The sequence below is a fragment of the Rhinopithecus roxellana genome, chromosome 4 (genome assembly GCF_007565055.1).
Source record: "Rhinopithecus roxellana isolate Shanxi Qingling chromosome 4, ASM756505v1, whole genome shotgun sequence".
NCBI lineage: Eukaryota > Metazoa > Chordata > Mammalia > Primates > Cercopithecidae > Rhinopithecus > Rhinopithecus roxellana.
Window position 1 is genome coordinate 127,537,579 of NC_044552.1, and position 15,751 is coordinate 127,553,329.

General features: G+C 37.7%; 1 protein-coding gene and 1 pseudogene across 7 annotated transcripts in view; one reads left to right on the plus strand and one right to left on the minus strand.

Moving 5' to 3' along the window:
* Window positions 1-15,229, plus strand: part of LOC104658435 — a 65,259-nt pseudogene extending 50,030 nt beyond the window's left edge.
* LAMA2 (laminin subunit alpha 2) overlaps window positions 1-15,751 on the minus strand; it is a 676,086-nt gene that overhangs the window by 579,579 nt on the left and 80,756 nt on the right. The gene's annotated exons all lie outside the window — the stretch shown is intronic.

Genomic DNA, 15,751 nt, shown 5'->3' on the forward strand with positions numbered 1-15,751 from the left:
AAGATTATACATATTAGTTCCTACAAAGTATTAGATGGTCAAGTTTTGGAGAACAAATCTCCAATAGAGAGTGTATCACTATTAATTGCATCATAACAGATACATCACTCTAACCTTTGAAAATCTTTTCAGATCTTGGTTTCCTCTTACATATATGTACCGAATGATCTTGCTGCCATAAATACATCTTATAAGTGATCTCTCTAAATCTTCATTAATAAGAATTGCTCTTTCTTAATAAGGTACCTCCTATCTGAAGGGCCTACTGTGGTATTCTCACAAAGCGGACATTTTTCTTCTTCTCTTCTTCATCTGTGCCTAATAATTTTGCTGTGTTTTCTTGCACATTATCCACGAGTAGCATTTAGTGATTTCTTTTTAATATTATTTCCACTAGTTTTCTCTGATAAGTTAGCAAACAGAAAAAAACTTAGAGAAGTCTCATTGTTCGTAGGTCACTTTCAAAAATATATGTGGACGATGGTCAGGCAAGGTGGCTCACGCCTATAATTTCAGCACATTGAGAAGTCAAGTCAGGAGAATTGTTGGAGGCCCAGGAGTTCAAGACCAGCTTGGGCAACACTGCAAAACCCTGTCTCTTCAAAAAAAGTACAGTAACTAACTGGGTGTGGTGGTGCATGCTGGTAGTCCCAGCCACTCAGAAGACTGAGGCATGAGAATTGCTTGAGTCTGGGAGGTGGAGGCTCCCGTAAGCCATAATTGCGCCACTGCACCCCAGCTGGTTAAGAGAGCAAGACTGACTCTGTGTGTGTGTGTGTGTGTGTGTATACACACACACACTCTCTCTGTTTGTATATATACATCTATGGATATATATACAAACAGAGAGAGTGAGACAGTCAAGACCACAAAGAAAATAATTGTGAATCCCAAAAAGTAGAAGTTGCCTGAGACATAGTTTTTGATCACACAGAAATAAAACCTATATGTCTTAAAAAATAGCTTACGTTCAAAATGAAGAAGAAAAAGTAATGATTTTAGAGCACATAGAACTGATGACAATGAGAGTTCTACAGAGGACATCTGAGAAAATCTTGCACAGATGGTGCTCTTCCTCACTGAGACTACGATTGGAGCAGGCACACTGCCCACAAGCTCTCAAACACTTCCTCAGCTCCCACACTTTTCAGTTACCCCTGCCGCCCCTTAAGACTGAACTGCAACTGAGGCAGGTACCAATGGAATTGATAATTGCCCAGCATGCTCTACTATACACAGATTAAATATGCAAGTGCTTTTAAAATGTCATCCAAAATAAGACTACATATTAACAATTCCATTAAGACATACCTTTCTCAGCTCTCTTTTTTATTCCACAGAAGCATCAACTAGAAGAAAACTGCCATCTCTAGTGTACACAACAATAGCAAAAATGTTTTAATCTCCATGACAACAGTGTTCGGACCCACATACAAATACTTTTAGAATCTATTTAAATGAGCCAATTCATAGTTTTTAAAAAGTAAATAAAAAGGACACTAATTTATTCAGCATTTCTGGCTTCTGCCCATCTTTTTTTTTTTTTTGCTTTTCCTTTTGAGCTCAACTGGAAGAAACAGGAGCTCTCCCATTGAAGACTAGAGAAATTTCAATGAACAGTAACTTAACTACGATAGAACACTTTTTTTAATGATCTGGTGATGTACTGTTATTTTAAAAGCTCTTGAGTAGAAAACCTCAATTTATAAAGATTTTTTTTCAAATTTCTCCTAAAAGAACTCAATAAAAAGTAAAAGGGGAAATATAATAGATGGGATGATTGAAAAAACACAAAGTTATGGCTATGAAAAAAGCTTAATGTCCAAAACAGAACTTGAATAAGTAGAGCTGTGCAAGTACAAGTCAAGAGAAGGTCATACTATTTGTGTTTCCATTGTTCAGTTTGCTTTTACTCATATATCCTGGAATTGTTTTCTGAGCTTGTTTTAATGAGATTGCTTTATGCTGCTCTTTTGTGGTGGGGCATTTTGAACACAGCTAAATTTAGATAGTGTTCTCTAAAGATCCTCTTTTCAAGCTAAGATTAATGGAGGCCAGCGTTGTCCCGCTGCATCTTCTACCTCTGAACTTCTCAGTGATGGAGGTCTATGATGGGGGTCATAGACCTCTAACTGCACGGTGCATTTGAAAAACCACCATCGGTAGATAACAACTCGCTGGGCACAGAGAATGAAATTACTTTGGACCACATGAGAATATATTTAATGGTATATTTTGTTAATGAAAATCATCATCATATTTCTCACTTATATATTTACCATCTCCATTATTTTTATTTTTTGGTTCTAAGCACATCTATCTTTTTCCAGAATGTCATTTATTTTTTTGTTTCTGAATCTTGAAAATTGTATTTTAAAAATATTTTTAACTGAATGTAAGAGAAGCAAATAAGTAGTGAAATACAAAGTTAAATGTCACAGTCAAGGTAATCAAACTAAGTGAGGGTTCACAGAATACTCACTAAAATCATGATTAATTTATTGAATTAATTGAATCGATTGAGTCGTTCTTTCAGCAAACATCCTCCCTATCCCAGATCCATTTTTCAAAAGCCTTCAGATTGACCCTTCTAACACAACTTTGATTATGTATTTTCTTTTCCAAGAGCCACAATGAACCTCCCCCACCTCATTCTACTTACTTCTATTTCCCTAGCACCTAACATTATATGGCTGGTAACCAATAGACAGTCAGTGTTTGTTGAATGTTTGAAAAAAAGTCATTTAGTGTAAATGCTCCTCCTAACTGTGAAGGCTTTCCATTGACTTGCTCCACTCCAGCAAGCCTTATTTTATTTTTTCAAGTACTGACCAAAGAATACCCTCTACTTAGACAAGTTCTTAAAAGCCCCATGCTTATTCCATGTCATTGCTCTTAACTTCTTCCTTTATGGAATATATGGCTCTGTACACCTACAAATGCTATACATCTCTTCTCATTCATATTTAAAGTAATATTCTGCTTATCAAAACTTTCTTATTTAAATTTTTTTTTTTTTTTTTTTTTTGAGACAGGCTCTTGCTCTGTCACCCAGCCTGGAGCACAGTGGCATGATCTCAGCACACTGCAGCCTGGAACTCCTGGGCTCATGCAATTCTCCCACTTCAGCCTTTGGAGTAGGTGGGACTACAGGTGTGTGCTGCCACACTCAGCTAATTTTGTTTCTTATTTTGCAGACACAAGGTATCGTGCTGCCCAGGCTGGTCTTGAACTTCTGAGCTCAAGGGATCCTCTTACCCTGGCCTCCAGAAGTGCTGGGATCACAGGTGTGAGCTACCATGTCTAGCCTTATCAAACCTTTCATTTCATGACTTTCAGGTCATATTTCAGGATATGGAACTCTTTGTTTCAGTAATTGGAGGTAAACAAAATATTTACCACAAAAATATGATATAATCCTTATTCACTCATGAATGCATTGCCCATTTATTCTCTCACTAATATTTATTCCTTCCAACAAATATTTATTAGGTGTCTGAAATGTACCAGACAATGTGGAAGCACTAAAGAGGGAAAGATGATAAGAAAAACAGAAATAGATTTTGCCCTCTTAAAGCTTATAATGAAGAAGGAAAGGACATGAATCAACCCATTCAATGGGTCAATAATTATAATTGCAATTATATTGAAACAATAGTACCCTTAATAAAGGGATATGATCTAGTTGTTGGGTGGGGTGTAGTGGTCTAGGGAGACAGTCTGGTGAGATTCCCCTAAGGAAGGAATATTTGAATTGTGGTTTGAAAATTCAGTAGGGTAAGTGGAGGTGAAGGAAATAGTAGGAAGACTCAGCGATAAGGGCTTTTTAAGGCAGTAAAAGGAACAGAACACGTTCAGAAAACCAAAAAAAAGAAAAAATCCATTATGAATGAAACATAACTTAAAAAATTGAGGCAAAATCATGATGAGCAAGAATGGTAGAACATTTCTGGTCTTTTTTTGTAAAGGAACCATGGTAGGCCACCGTAAACTTTCGGATCACGTTTGGACCCAAACCTTTGGATAATCTGCCTAGGAGAGATTCTTGTTTCTTAGACGAGGTTATGCTTAAGCTAATTATTTTATAAGAAGTATAAATCAGCCAATAAGATAATAAAGAGATGCCTATTCCAGTCTCCATTCAAGCTCCTTGAGCATGTGTTTCTTATTGACTCTCCTGTTCCCCTCTGCCATTGAAAATGACCCTACATTTTCGACTCTGCTTACCTACTTGTAACCACCCACAGGTCTTCCATCCTAGGGTGAAATTCCTGGATATTAATATATCTTCTGTCTCCTTTAAAAATATCTATGCAATTAATCTTTTATTTATTATATTTAACTTTTGTACTATGTGTCAGATACTTTGTTAAGCAGAAAGAAAGTACATAAATTGGATGCTGTTGCATTCCTTATGAAACTCCAAGTCAAGTGAAGGTAAATATGCTATAAATTCATGCTTTCATTCAACATATATTTACCAAATGGCTACTATGTATCAAGTATTGGGATGAATACAAAAGGAAATTCTTGGTCTTGTGGTGCTTTCCTCCAGGACAAACTGTGATATATTATGACAAGGTTTATCATGAACACAAGAACAAAACATTGTTAATATCAGAAGGATGGAAGAGTGTCCATTTCCATGAAAAGGCAACAATTTTGTTGGGTCTTAAAGGACGAAAAGGAGTTTGCCAAACAAAATTGTGGAGGAAAGCCCTTCTAGACTGGGTGACAAACATATGAACCTGAGTTGGAATTGAAGAGAAATGAAAAGTTGCAGAATCTTTTATTTTTTTGGAAATTTACTCTAGTCTTAGGGTTAGCTGGATAACTGCTCAAAATAAGAGAAAGCTAGCAGCAAAAAGATGAGTTAGAAGTCAGTAGTGAAAGTCTAAGTGAAAAGTATTGAAGTTTTGTCTCTGAAGAGGTAACAACAGTGCAGAAGGAGGGAAATGAGTGAAGTCATTCTGAGGTTTTTGGATCAAGCAGCAGGGATCATTAACTAAGATTAAGACTATCAACATGAGTAGGTTTGGGAGTCAAGATGATAGATTTCTATCCCTTTTGCTGGCTTCCATTGTTTTGGTCACTCTTAAATGTTGGTACTCCCAGGACCTTCCTTTCATTTCTGTGGTACACAAGAAATTACAAACTGATGTCTACAAACAATAAAAACCAAGCAAAAATTAACAAAACGTAAGTAAGCAAGAGAAAGAATACGTCTCAGAAGGACATCCTCTGAGAAGTATGAGTTGTACATTCCCAACATCAAAAGTTTTGACCCTTGCCTCGTGGGATCTAGGCATTGAATTCATAGTCAACAGGGAAGACAGATGTGGTAAAATGTTCAGGTCCTTATGCTAGATTAAAAAATAAAATCTTATGTTTGCCTAGCAGCTTCTCTATATACTAACTGGTGGCTGAAACTAACTCCTGTAACCACTCCATCTGAAACATGGGACAATAAAAACTTTTTTATAAGGTTGTGGTGAGATCATATAAAATAATTCATACAAACAGTGTCTAGCACTCTAAGGATCTCATAAAACATCAGTTATACATAAAAAGAATAAATACTGTATACTATGAACAATTTTAACTAGTTTCTACTGACTATTTCATTTCATCTTCACAATCAGTCAGGGAGGTAGATACTCTTATTATTATTATTAATATCAATATCATTATCTTCCTCGTTGTTACAGATAAGGGGACTGAGGCACTGAGAGTTTAAATGGCTTACCTAAAGCTAAATATCCTGTAAGTGGTGAAGTTGTAATTAGAATACAGGCAGCCTGGTTAAAAAGTCAGAAATATTAATCCCAGCACAGATACATGGAAAGTAAACAATATACTCCCAAATGACCAGTGGGTCAAAGGAGAAATCCAAAGTGTCTTGAGACAAATGAAAAACACAATAACAATACAACATCCCAAAACTTCTGGGATGCAGCAAAAGACGTTCTAAGAGGGAAGTTTACATTGATAAATGCCTATATTTTCAAAAATCTCAAATGAACAACTTAACTTTATATCTCAAGAAAATAGGAAAAAAAAAACTAAGACAAAGATAGAGGCCGGGCGCGGTGGCTCAAGCCTGTAATCCCAGCACTTTGGGAGGCCGAGACGGGCGGATCACGAGGTCAGGAGATCGAGACCATCCTGGCTAACACGGTGAAACCCCGTCTCTACTAAAAATACAAAAACTAGCCGGGCGAGGTGGCGGGCGCCTGTAGTCCCAGCTACTCGGGAGGCTGAGGCAGGAGAATGGCGGAAACCCGGGAGGCGGAGCTTGCAGTGAGCTGAGATCTGGCCACTGCACTCCAGTCCGGGCGACAGAGCGAGACTCCGCCTCAAAAAAAAAAAAAAAAAAAAAGATAGAAAAGGGAAGGGAATAATAAACATTAGAGCATAAATAAATAAAATAGTGACTAGAAAGAGAATAGAAAAGATCAATATAACTAAGAGTTTTTTTTTTAAAGATAAACGAAATTGACAAACCTTCAGCCAAATCAAGAAAAAAGGAATGAGGATTCAACTAAATAAAATTATAAATTAATGAGGAGACATTGCAACAGAAATAAAAAAGCATCATAGAGACTGCTATGAACAATTATATGCCAAAATATACAATAACCTACAACAAATTGATAAAGGCTAGACACATAGAATCTACCAAGACTGAGTGATGAAGAAATAGAAAATCCAAACAAATTTGGGTAATGAGTACCCAATAATGAGTAAGGAGAATAAATCAGAAATTTTAAAAATCTCCCAATAAAGAAAAATCTAAGACCAGACACTTGGAGGGAACACTTCCAATCTCATTGTATGAGGTCACTGTTATACAATGCTAACCCAGACAAGGACACCACAAATAAAGAAAATTACAGGCCAATATCTCTGAAGAACATAGATATAAAAATCCTCAAAAAAAAATACGAGCAAATCAAATTCAACAGCATATCAAAAGGAACATTCACCATGATTAAGAGGTATTTATCCTTGGAATAAATAGATAATTCAACATACATGAGTCAATAAATGTGATATAGAATTCTCACTTATGCTTGGTTTCACTTTCCATGGTTTCAGTTACCTGTACTCAATCGTGGTCTGAAAATATTAAATGGAAAATTTCAGAAAAACAATTCATAAGTTTTGAATTGTGCATTTTAAGTAGCAGGATGAAATCTTACACTGTCCTGTTTCCTCCCACCCAGAAGATGAACCATTCCTTTTTCCAGGGTATCCAAACTGTATCACAACCGACCTGTTGGACATTGACATCATACACACTTGGCACCCAACCATCAACATTCTCATAGCTCAATAATCAAGAGTCACTCAAAGCAAATGGTCTTCTTTCTGATGTATCATCAGAAAGTCAATAGTAACCTAATTTTATGTAGATTAATGCCTACATAAATGCCTGTGTCGTTCACCATACTTCATCTCATCATGGTGACCTTTTATCACACACATCATCACAAGAAGAAAGATGAGTCTAATACAATAGAATATTTTGAGAGGGAGTGAGAGAGACAACATTCACATAACTCTTATTATAGTATATTGTTATAATCACTCTATTGTTGTTAATCTCTTGCTGTGCCTAACATAAATTAAACTTTTTCATAGGTATATACATAGAATAAAAAGCATACTATATGTAGGTTTCAGTACAATCTGCAGTTTCCGACATCCTCTGGGGGTCCCGGAATGTATCCCCCATGCATAAACGGGGACTACTGTATACCATCTTCACAGAATAATGGATAAAAATCATATTATCATCTCAAATGCAGAAAAAGCATTTCTCAAAATTCAACATCCTGTCATGATAAAAGCTCCCAACAAATTAGGTATAGAAAGAATGTATCTGAACATAATAAAGGACATGTACGACAAGTTCACAGCTGATATCATACTGAATAGTGAAAAGTTGAAAGCTTTTCTGAGATTAGGAGTAAGATAAGGGTGTTGTATTGGTCTGTTTTCACACTGCTATAAAGAACTGCCCGAAAGTGTGTGATTTATAAAGGAAAAAGGTTTAACTGAATCACAGTTCAGCACGGCTGGGGAGACCTCAGGAAGCTTACAACTGTGGCAGAAGGCCAAGGGGAAGCAAGGCACCTTCTTCACAAGGTGGCAGGAAGAAGTGCCAAGCGAAGGGGGAAGAGCCCCTTACAAAACTATCAGAGCTCACGAGAACTCACTATCACAAGAACGACATCAGGGAAACTGCCCTCCATGATTCAATTACCTTCACCTGGTTTCCTTTGACATGTGGGGATTATGGGGATGATGCGGGTTACAATTGAAGATGAGATTTGGGTGGGGACATAAAGCCTAACCTTATCAGGTGCCCACTCTTACCACTCCCAATCAATGTAGTACTATGAGTCCTAGCCAGAGCAATTAAGCAAGAAAAAGAAATAACATTCATCTGAACTGGAAAGGAAGAAGGTAAATTGTCTCTGTTTGCAGATGACATGATCTTATATGTAGGAAACCCTAAACTCCATCTAAAGTGCTATTAGAAACTAACAAAGAAATTCAATAAAGTTGCAGGATATGAAATCAACATATGAAAATCAGTTGTGCATTTATACTAACAACAAATTATCCAAAAAAGAATTAAGTACCCAAAGGATTATAAATCATGCTACTATAAAGACACACGTACACATATGTTTACTGTGGCACTATTCACAATAGCAAAGACTTGGAACCAACCCAAATGTCCATCAATAATAGACTGGAAAAAAATCAATAAAAAAAATGTGGCACATATACACCATGGAATACTATGCAGCCATAAAAAAGATGAATTCATGTCCTTTGCAGGGACATGGATGAAGCTGGAAACCATTATTTTCAGCAAAATATCACAAGGACAGAAAACCAAACAATGTATGTTCTCACTCATAAGTGGGAGTTGAACAATGAGAACACATGGACACAGGGAGGGGAACATCACACACCGGGGTCTGTTGGGGGGTGCAGGCCTGGGGGAAGGATAGCGTTAGGAGAAATACCTAATGTAAATGATGAGTTGATGGGTGCAGCAAACCAACATAGTACATGTATACCTATGTAATAAACCTGCACGTTGTGCACATGTACCCTAGAACTCAAAGTATAATAATAAGAAGAAACCAAAGCAATAGCATCAAAAATAATGAAATACTTACTTACAAATAAATTTAACCAAGGAGGTGAAAGATCTGTACACTGAAAACTATAAGACATTGAAGAAAGAAATGGAAGAAGACACAAATAAATGGAAAGATTTTCTGTGTTCATTAATTGGAAGAACTAATATTGTTAAAATGTCTGCATTACCCATAATGATCTACAGAGTCAATGCAGTCACTCAAAATTTCAATGGCATTTTTTTAGAAAATGTAGAAAAAATGGCCGGGTGTAGTGGCTTATGCCTGTAAGCCCAGCACTTTGGAGGCTGAGGTGAGTGGATCACCTGAGGTCAGGAGTTCGAGACCAACCTGGCCAACATAGTGAAACTCCGTCTCTACTAAGAAATACAAAAAAAAAATAGCTGGACATGGTGGTGTGCACCTGTAATCTCAGCTACTCAGGAGGCTGAGGCAGGAGAATCACTTGAACCCAGGAGGCAGAGGTTGCAGTGAGGTGAGATTGCACCATTGCACTCCAACTTGAGTGAAAAGAGGGAAATTCCACCTCAAAAAAAAAAAAAAAAAAGAAAGAAAGAAAAGAAAAGAAAATATGGAAAAAACAGTTCTAAAAATGGAATAAGAATTTTAATAATTAAAATTCAAATGAAATCACAAATGACCCAAAATATCCAACGCAATCTTTAAGAAAGAAGGACAAAGCCAGAAGCATAATTCATGATTTCAAACTATATACAAAGCCATGGTAATCAAAACAGTGTGGCAGTGCTATAAAAACAGACATATAGACCAAAGAAATGGAATAACCCGGAAGTAAACCCACAAATATATGGCCAACTAATCTTTGACTAGGCCATGAAAACTACACAATGGGGAACAAATAGTCTTTTCAATAAACTGTATTGGGGAAACTAGATATCCACATACAAAAGAATGATTTTGGATGTTTATCTTATTCCATATACAAAAATCAACTGAAAATGGGTTCAAGACTGAAACGTATGATCTGAAACCATAAAGCTTCTAAAATAAATATAAGGAAAAACCTCCTTGCCATAGGTCTTGGTGATGATTTTTGGGATATGACACCCAAAGCACGGGTAATAAAAGCAAAAACAAAGAAGTGTAACTGCATCTAACTAAAAACTTCTGCAGCAAAGGATACAATCAACAAAATAAATAAGCAAGTTGTGGTATGCAATAATATATTGGCAAACTATATCTATGATCAGGAGTTAATATTCAAAATATATACAGAATTCATACAACTCAATAGCAAGAAAACACAAAATAAGGCTATTTTAAAATGGACAAAGAACCTAAACATACCTAAAAAATAGACATGTTTCCAAAAAGAGACATACAAATGGCCAACAGGTATATTAAAAAGTGTTCAACATCATTAATCACCAGGGAACTACAAATCAAAACCACAGTGAGATATCACCTCATACCTATTAGGATGGCTACTACATAAAAGATAAAAGATAACACATGTTGGAGAGGAAACAGAGAAGAAGAAACCCTTCTATACTTTTGGTGGGAATGTAAATAGGCATAGCCACTATGGAAAACACCATAGAGCATAGAGATTCTTCAAAAAATAAAAATAGTACTACAATATGACCCAGCAATCCCATTTCTAGCTATATATATTAAAAGGTGATATCAGTATCTCAAGGAGATATCTGCATCCACGTGTTCATAGCAGCATCATTCACAACAGTCAAGATAAATAAATGACCTAAGTATCCATCAGTGAATGAATGGATAAAGTAAATATGGTATACACACATACACAGACACACAGACACACACACACACACACACAGAGAGAGAGAGAGAGAGAGAGAGACAGGGAGAGAGGGAGATAGAGGAATATTATTCAGCCATAAAAGAGAAGGAAATCCTGCTATTTGCAATGACATGGATGAGCCTGGAGGGCATTGTGCTAGGTGAAATAAGCCTCACACAGAAAAACAAATACAGTATGATCTAACTTACATGTGGAACCTAAAAAAGTTGAACTCATAGAAGCAGAGAGTAGAATGGTGGAATGAATGGCGGTTGCCAGGAATTGGGGTAAATGAGAGGTTTAGGTCAAAGGGTACACACTTTCAGTTATAAGATGAATAAGTTCTAGGGAACTAGTGTACAGAATAGTGACCATACATAATAAATTGTATTGTTTACTTGAAATTTTCCAAACATAGATCTAAATGTCCTCCATGCATAAACAAACATGCACACACAGAGTGATAAGTATGTGAGGTGATACACATATTAATTAATTGGGTTGTGGTAATCATTTCACAATGGATATGTATATTAAATCATCATGCATATCTAGAATATATACAATTTTTACTTGTCAATTATACCTGTATAAATCTAGAAAAAATAGAAATCTTAACTCCAGGACTAGATATGCTCTTGCCTGATCCTAGAAGTGGTCACCTAGAGCTCACCCTCTCATGTCTGGCCTCCCTAAGGACCATTTTCCTATACCATTCATGTTCCATATCAATTTCTCCTTTTTTTTTAGGGTGTACAGTAAAATTTAGAACTTAATCACTTGCTCTGTTACGCTTCTCTGTAATATATGTAAGTCTTGTCTGGAGCATAAACTCTTCAGGCAGGAATTCTATCCCATATCTGGTATTCTGTTTAGTAACAGTTTAAGGTCTGAGTATCAATAAGTTTTCAGTAAACACTTGTTGAGTGATGGATTCTGAGGCTATAAGGCATCACTAGTGGAAGAAACTACTGGAGATATTTGCATAAGGCCCGGTCACTCTTACTGAAGATTTCTCATTAGCAAAAGTGCAGTCAATGACCCAGAGCTCCACTTGTGAGAATATTGCTGCAGGCCTCACAACAGAAGAGGCATAATCCTTGCAATGTGTGATGAAGAATGACTAAGTCTTGTTCTCTTGACTATTGCTGTGAAGACTACATTTACAGTAAAAATAGGGGGATATTTTAAGTACTATTTTGTATAATAAAAAGTTGTGAGAGGTTTTTTTTTTTTTTCATTATTCAAGTTTAGGATAATGACAAAGAATATTTATGGACTTTGATACTTATACAGAAAAGAAGGATTGGTGCATTTAAAGCACTTGGAGAAAAATATAATGAACAATTATTACATTTAAAACAAAAGAATATAGATAAATTAAAAGAATAAGAACAGATTTTACAATAACAGTCCCAGTGGAAAGTAAGAGTTCAAAAGTAACAATTCTGTAATGTAATTTTTATTTGCTTAAATTGTTTAAAAACTGAAGTCATAAAGAAATGCTTGAAAGCTAAATAAAATTAGTCAGAGAAAAGAGTAAAAGTGGATCTCAGAAAAAATAATTTTTAAGAAGATTATTTGAAAGACTATGACTAGATATGTTCTTGCCTAATCCCACAAGCTGTGACTCGGAGCTCACCCTTTGATATGTACTATTATCCTGTATCATTCATGTCCTGTAACGATTTCTCCTTTTCTCAGTTCATTTCTCAGATATTTATGTTTTTTGACTTAAGAACTATTTTATTGGCAACATTTGCCTTGTTGTGACTTCTGAAGAAAAAAATGGTAGTTGTAAAATACAATGTAACCTTAATTTCATTCATTCATTCATTCATTCATTCATTCATTCATTCATTCAGATATTTACTAGGCATTATGCAAGAGAATTTTCAACAATGTGGAAGTGAAAGAAGACCATTTACTGCCTGAAAAGTGCTAGAAATGGCCACTGCAAAGTGTGATGAGAACTACAATAAACACTCAAAGTCCTTTGGGAAATCATTTCTTTCCTTATTTTTAAAACAATTTCACAGAACTTCTATTTACCTGTATCCTTTATGATAAATTTCTTTTGTTTGAAGAATTTATGAATACCTTGTAAGCTACAGAGACAGGTTAGTTATATTTAAGACAAAAATGGTCCAATTGCTAAAATCTGTCTTACTTATAAGTAATTGCCATTCTTTGTTCCTTTGGGAGGAAGGTGTTCCTTGTCCCCCCCCCCCCCCCCCGCCCCCTTTTTTTTTTCCAGAGATCCAGAAAAGGCCTCATAGAGATACTGGCATTTGAACTGTTACTTAAGAATAGGTAGCACTTAAACCGACAGCACTAGCAGAGAGCATCCTAGAATCACAGGAACAGAAAAGCGAAGGCGTCAGAAAGTGTGTGTGTACATGTAGAGAAACAGTGGGCGTTTTAAAAGGAAGTTGAGATGCACTCTGTGATGTGAAAGCCAGTGAAGATAACAGGGAAATATTGAAAGATTTTCATAAGGAATTTATGTAATTAGACTTCTATTTCAGGAAGATTAATATGATAGTGATGTAGAATAATCGGAAGGAGAAGAGACTGTGAGTTGAGAAATCAGTTAAGGGATCATATCAGTCAGGACAGGCTAGGATACTGGATAACTGCGGACTCCAAAGTCTCTGTGGATTAAACTAACAAAGATAGCAAGGACATGTATTTCTTGCTGCTGCTCCGTGTACATTTTGGGCCCATGTGTGAAGGGTGGGGGGAACTGAGCTGTACTACACTCAGGCATCCATCTGGAAGATCATCTGTCTCTATAGCATGGTGAATTATGCACTGGCTTGTAAAACGCGTACTCAGTCTAGGAGTAACGCATGTCAGTTCCGTTCACATTTCATTGACTGTGTCTATGCCTAATTTCAGGGGTGAGCAAATGTAATCCTACTATATGCCCAAAAGGAGAGTAACTGGAATATCTGTGAATATTTCAATCCCCTCAAGAGGCGGTTGCAATAGTCAATGAGGGTGTAAGCTGTAGGAATTAAAAGAAATAAGAAAATAAAAGAAATAGTTTAGAAATAGAGGCCGCGGCAACCAGCACACCCGGGCACTTCCCTTGCGGCAGTCGCGCCTAGCAAATGCAGTGCCGCCGTGCACGCCAGAGTGGCTACAGCTGCCCGGCGCGGCGCCGCCCTGTGCGGACTGTGGGCTGCTGACTGCGCCCCCGCTGCCGGCCAGCCCTGCTGCGCAACGCTGCGGCGGGCAGCTTGGGATATCGCAGCCGTGCGCAGAGATCGCCTCCGCAGGATGAGGGAGTGGTGGGTCCAGGTGGGTCCGGGTGGGGCTGTGGGCGGTGCTTCTGCTTGCTGCTGGTACTCGCACATCCCGCCCCCTCAGCTCTCACCTGATCCTCACTCATGGAAGTCTTCAGGCAAGTTTTTCACTTACAAGGGACTGCGTATCTTCTACCAAGACTCTGTGGGTGTGGATGGAAGTCGGGAGATAGTTGTGGTTTTACACTTTTTCCAACATCCAGCTACGATTGGTACAAGATTTGGGAAGGTCTGACCTTGAGGTTTCATCGAGTGAGTGCCCTTGATTTCTTAGGCGTTGGCTTCAGTGACAAACCGAGACCACATCACAACTCCATATTTGAGCAGGTCAGCATCGTGGAAGCACTTTTGCGGCATCTGGGGCTCCAGAACCTCAGGATCAAGTCTCATGACTATGGAGATAATTGTTGCTCAGGAGCTTCTCTACAGGTACAAGCAGAATCCATCTGATCGGCACACCATATAGAGTCTGTCTGTCAAATGGAGGTATCTTCCCTGAGACTCACCGTCCTCTCCTTCTTCAAAAGCTACTCAAAGATGGAGGTGTGCTATCACCCATCCTCACACAACTGATGAACTTCTTTGTATTCTCTCGAGGTCTCACCACAGTCTTTGGGCTGTATACTTGGCCCTCTGAGAGTGAGCTGTGGGACATGTGGGCAGGGATCCGCAACAATGACGGGAAGTTAGCCATTGATGGTCTCTTACAGTACATCAATCAGAGGAAGAAGTTCAGAAGGTGCTGTGTGGGAGCTCTTGCCTCTGTAACTATCCCTATTCATTTTATCTATGGGCCATTGGATCCTGTAAATCTCTATCCAGAGTTTTTGGAGCTGTACGGGAAAACGCTGCCGTGGTCCACAATGTTGATTCTGGATGACCACCACATAAGCCACTACCCACAGATAGAGGATGTCATTGGCTCCTTGAATGCATATATGGGCTTCATCAACTCCCTCTGAGCTGGAATGAGTAGCTTCCCTGTATTACCTCCTCTACTCCCTTATCTGTTGTGTATTCCACTTAGGAAGAATGCCCAAAAGAAGTCCTGGCCATCAAACACTATTCTCTCACAAAGTCCACTTTACTCAAATTGGTGAACAGTGTATAGGAAGAAGCCAGCAGGAGCTCTGACTAAGGTTGACATAATCCACCTCCCATTACTTTGACAACTGATCGAATGTGTGGACTTGGCTTTGTTTTTGTGTTATTAGAAAATTCTGATGAGCATTACTATTCACTGATTCAGAAAGACGTTCTTTTGTATGGAAGCCTTTTTTTAACACTTTGGACTTCTCTGAAATACTTAGAAGTGCTCATTTCTGGCCCAGCCCCAATAGGAATTCTATAGTAAGAATAAGGAGAAGGGGACCTCCTTCCCTCTCCTTGAATGACTTTATGGGCACATGCTTTTTTAAAGTTCTTTAAGCAACACAGAGCTGAGTCCTCTTTGGCATACCTTCAGATTTAGTTTCATCAGCTGT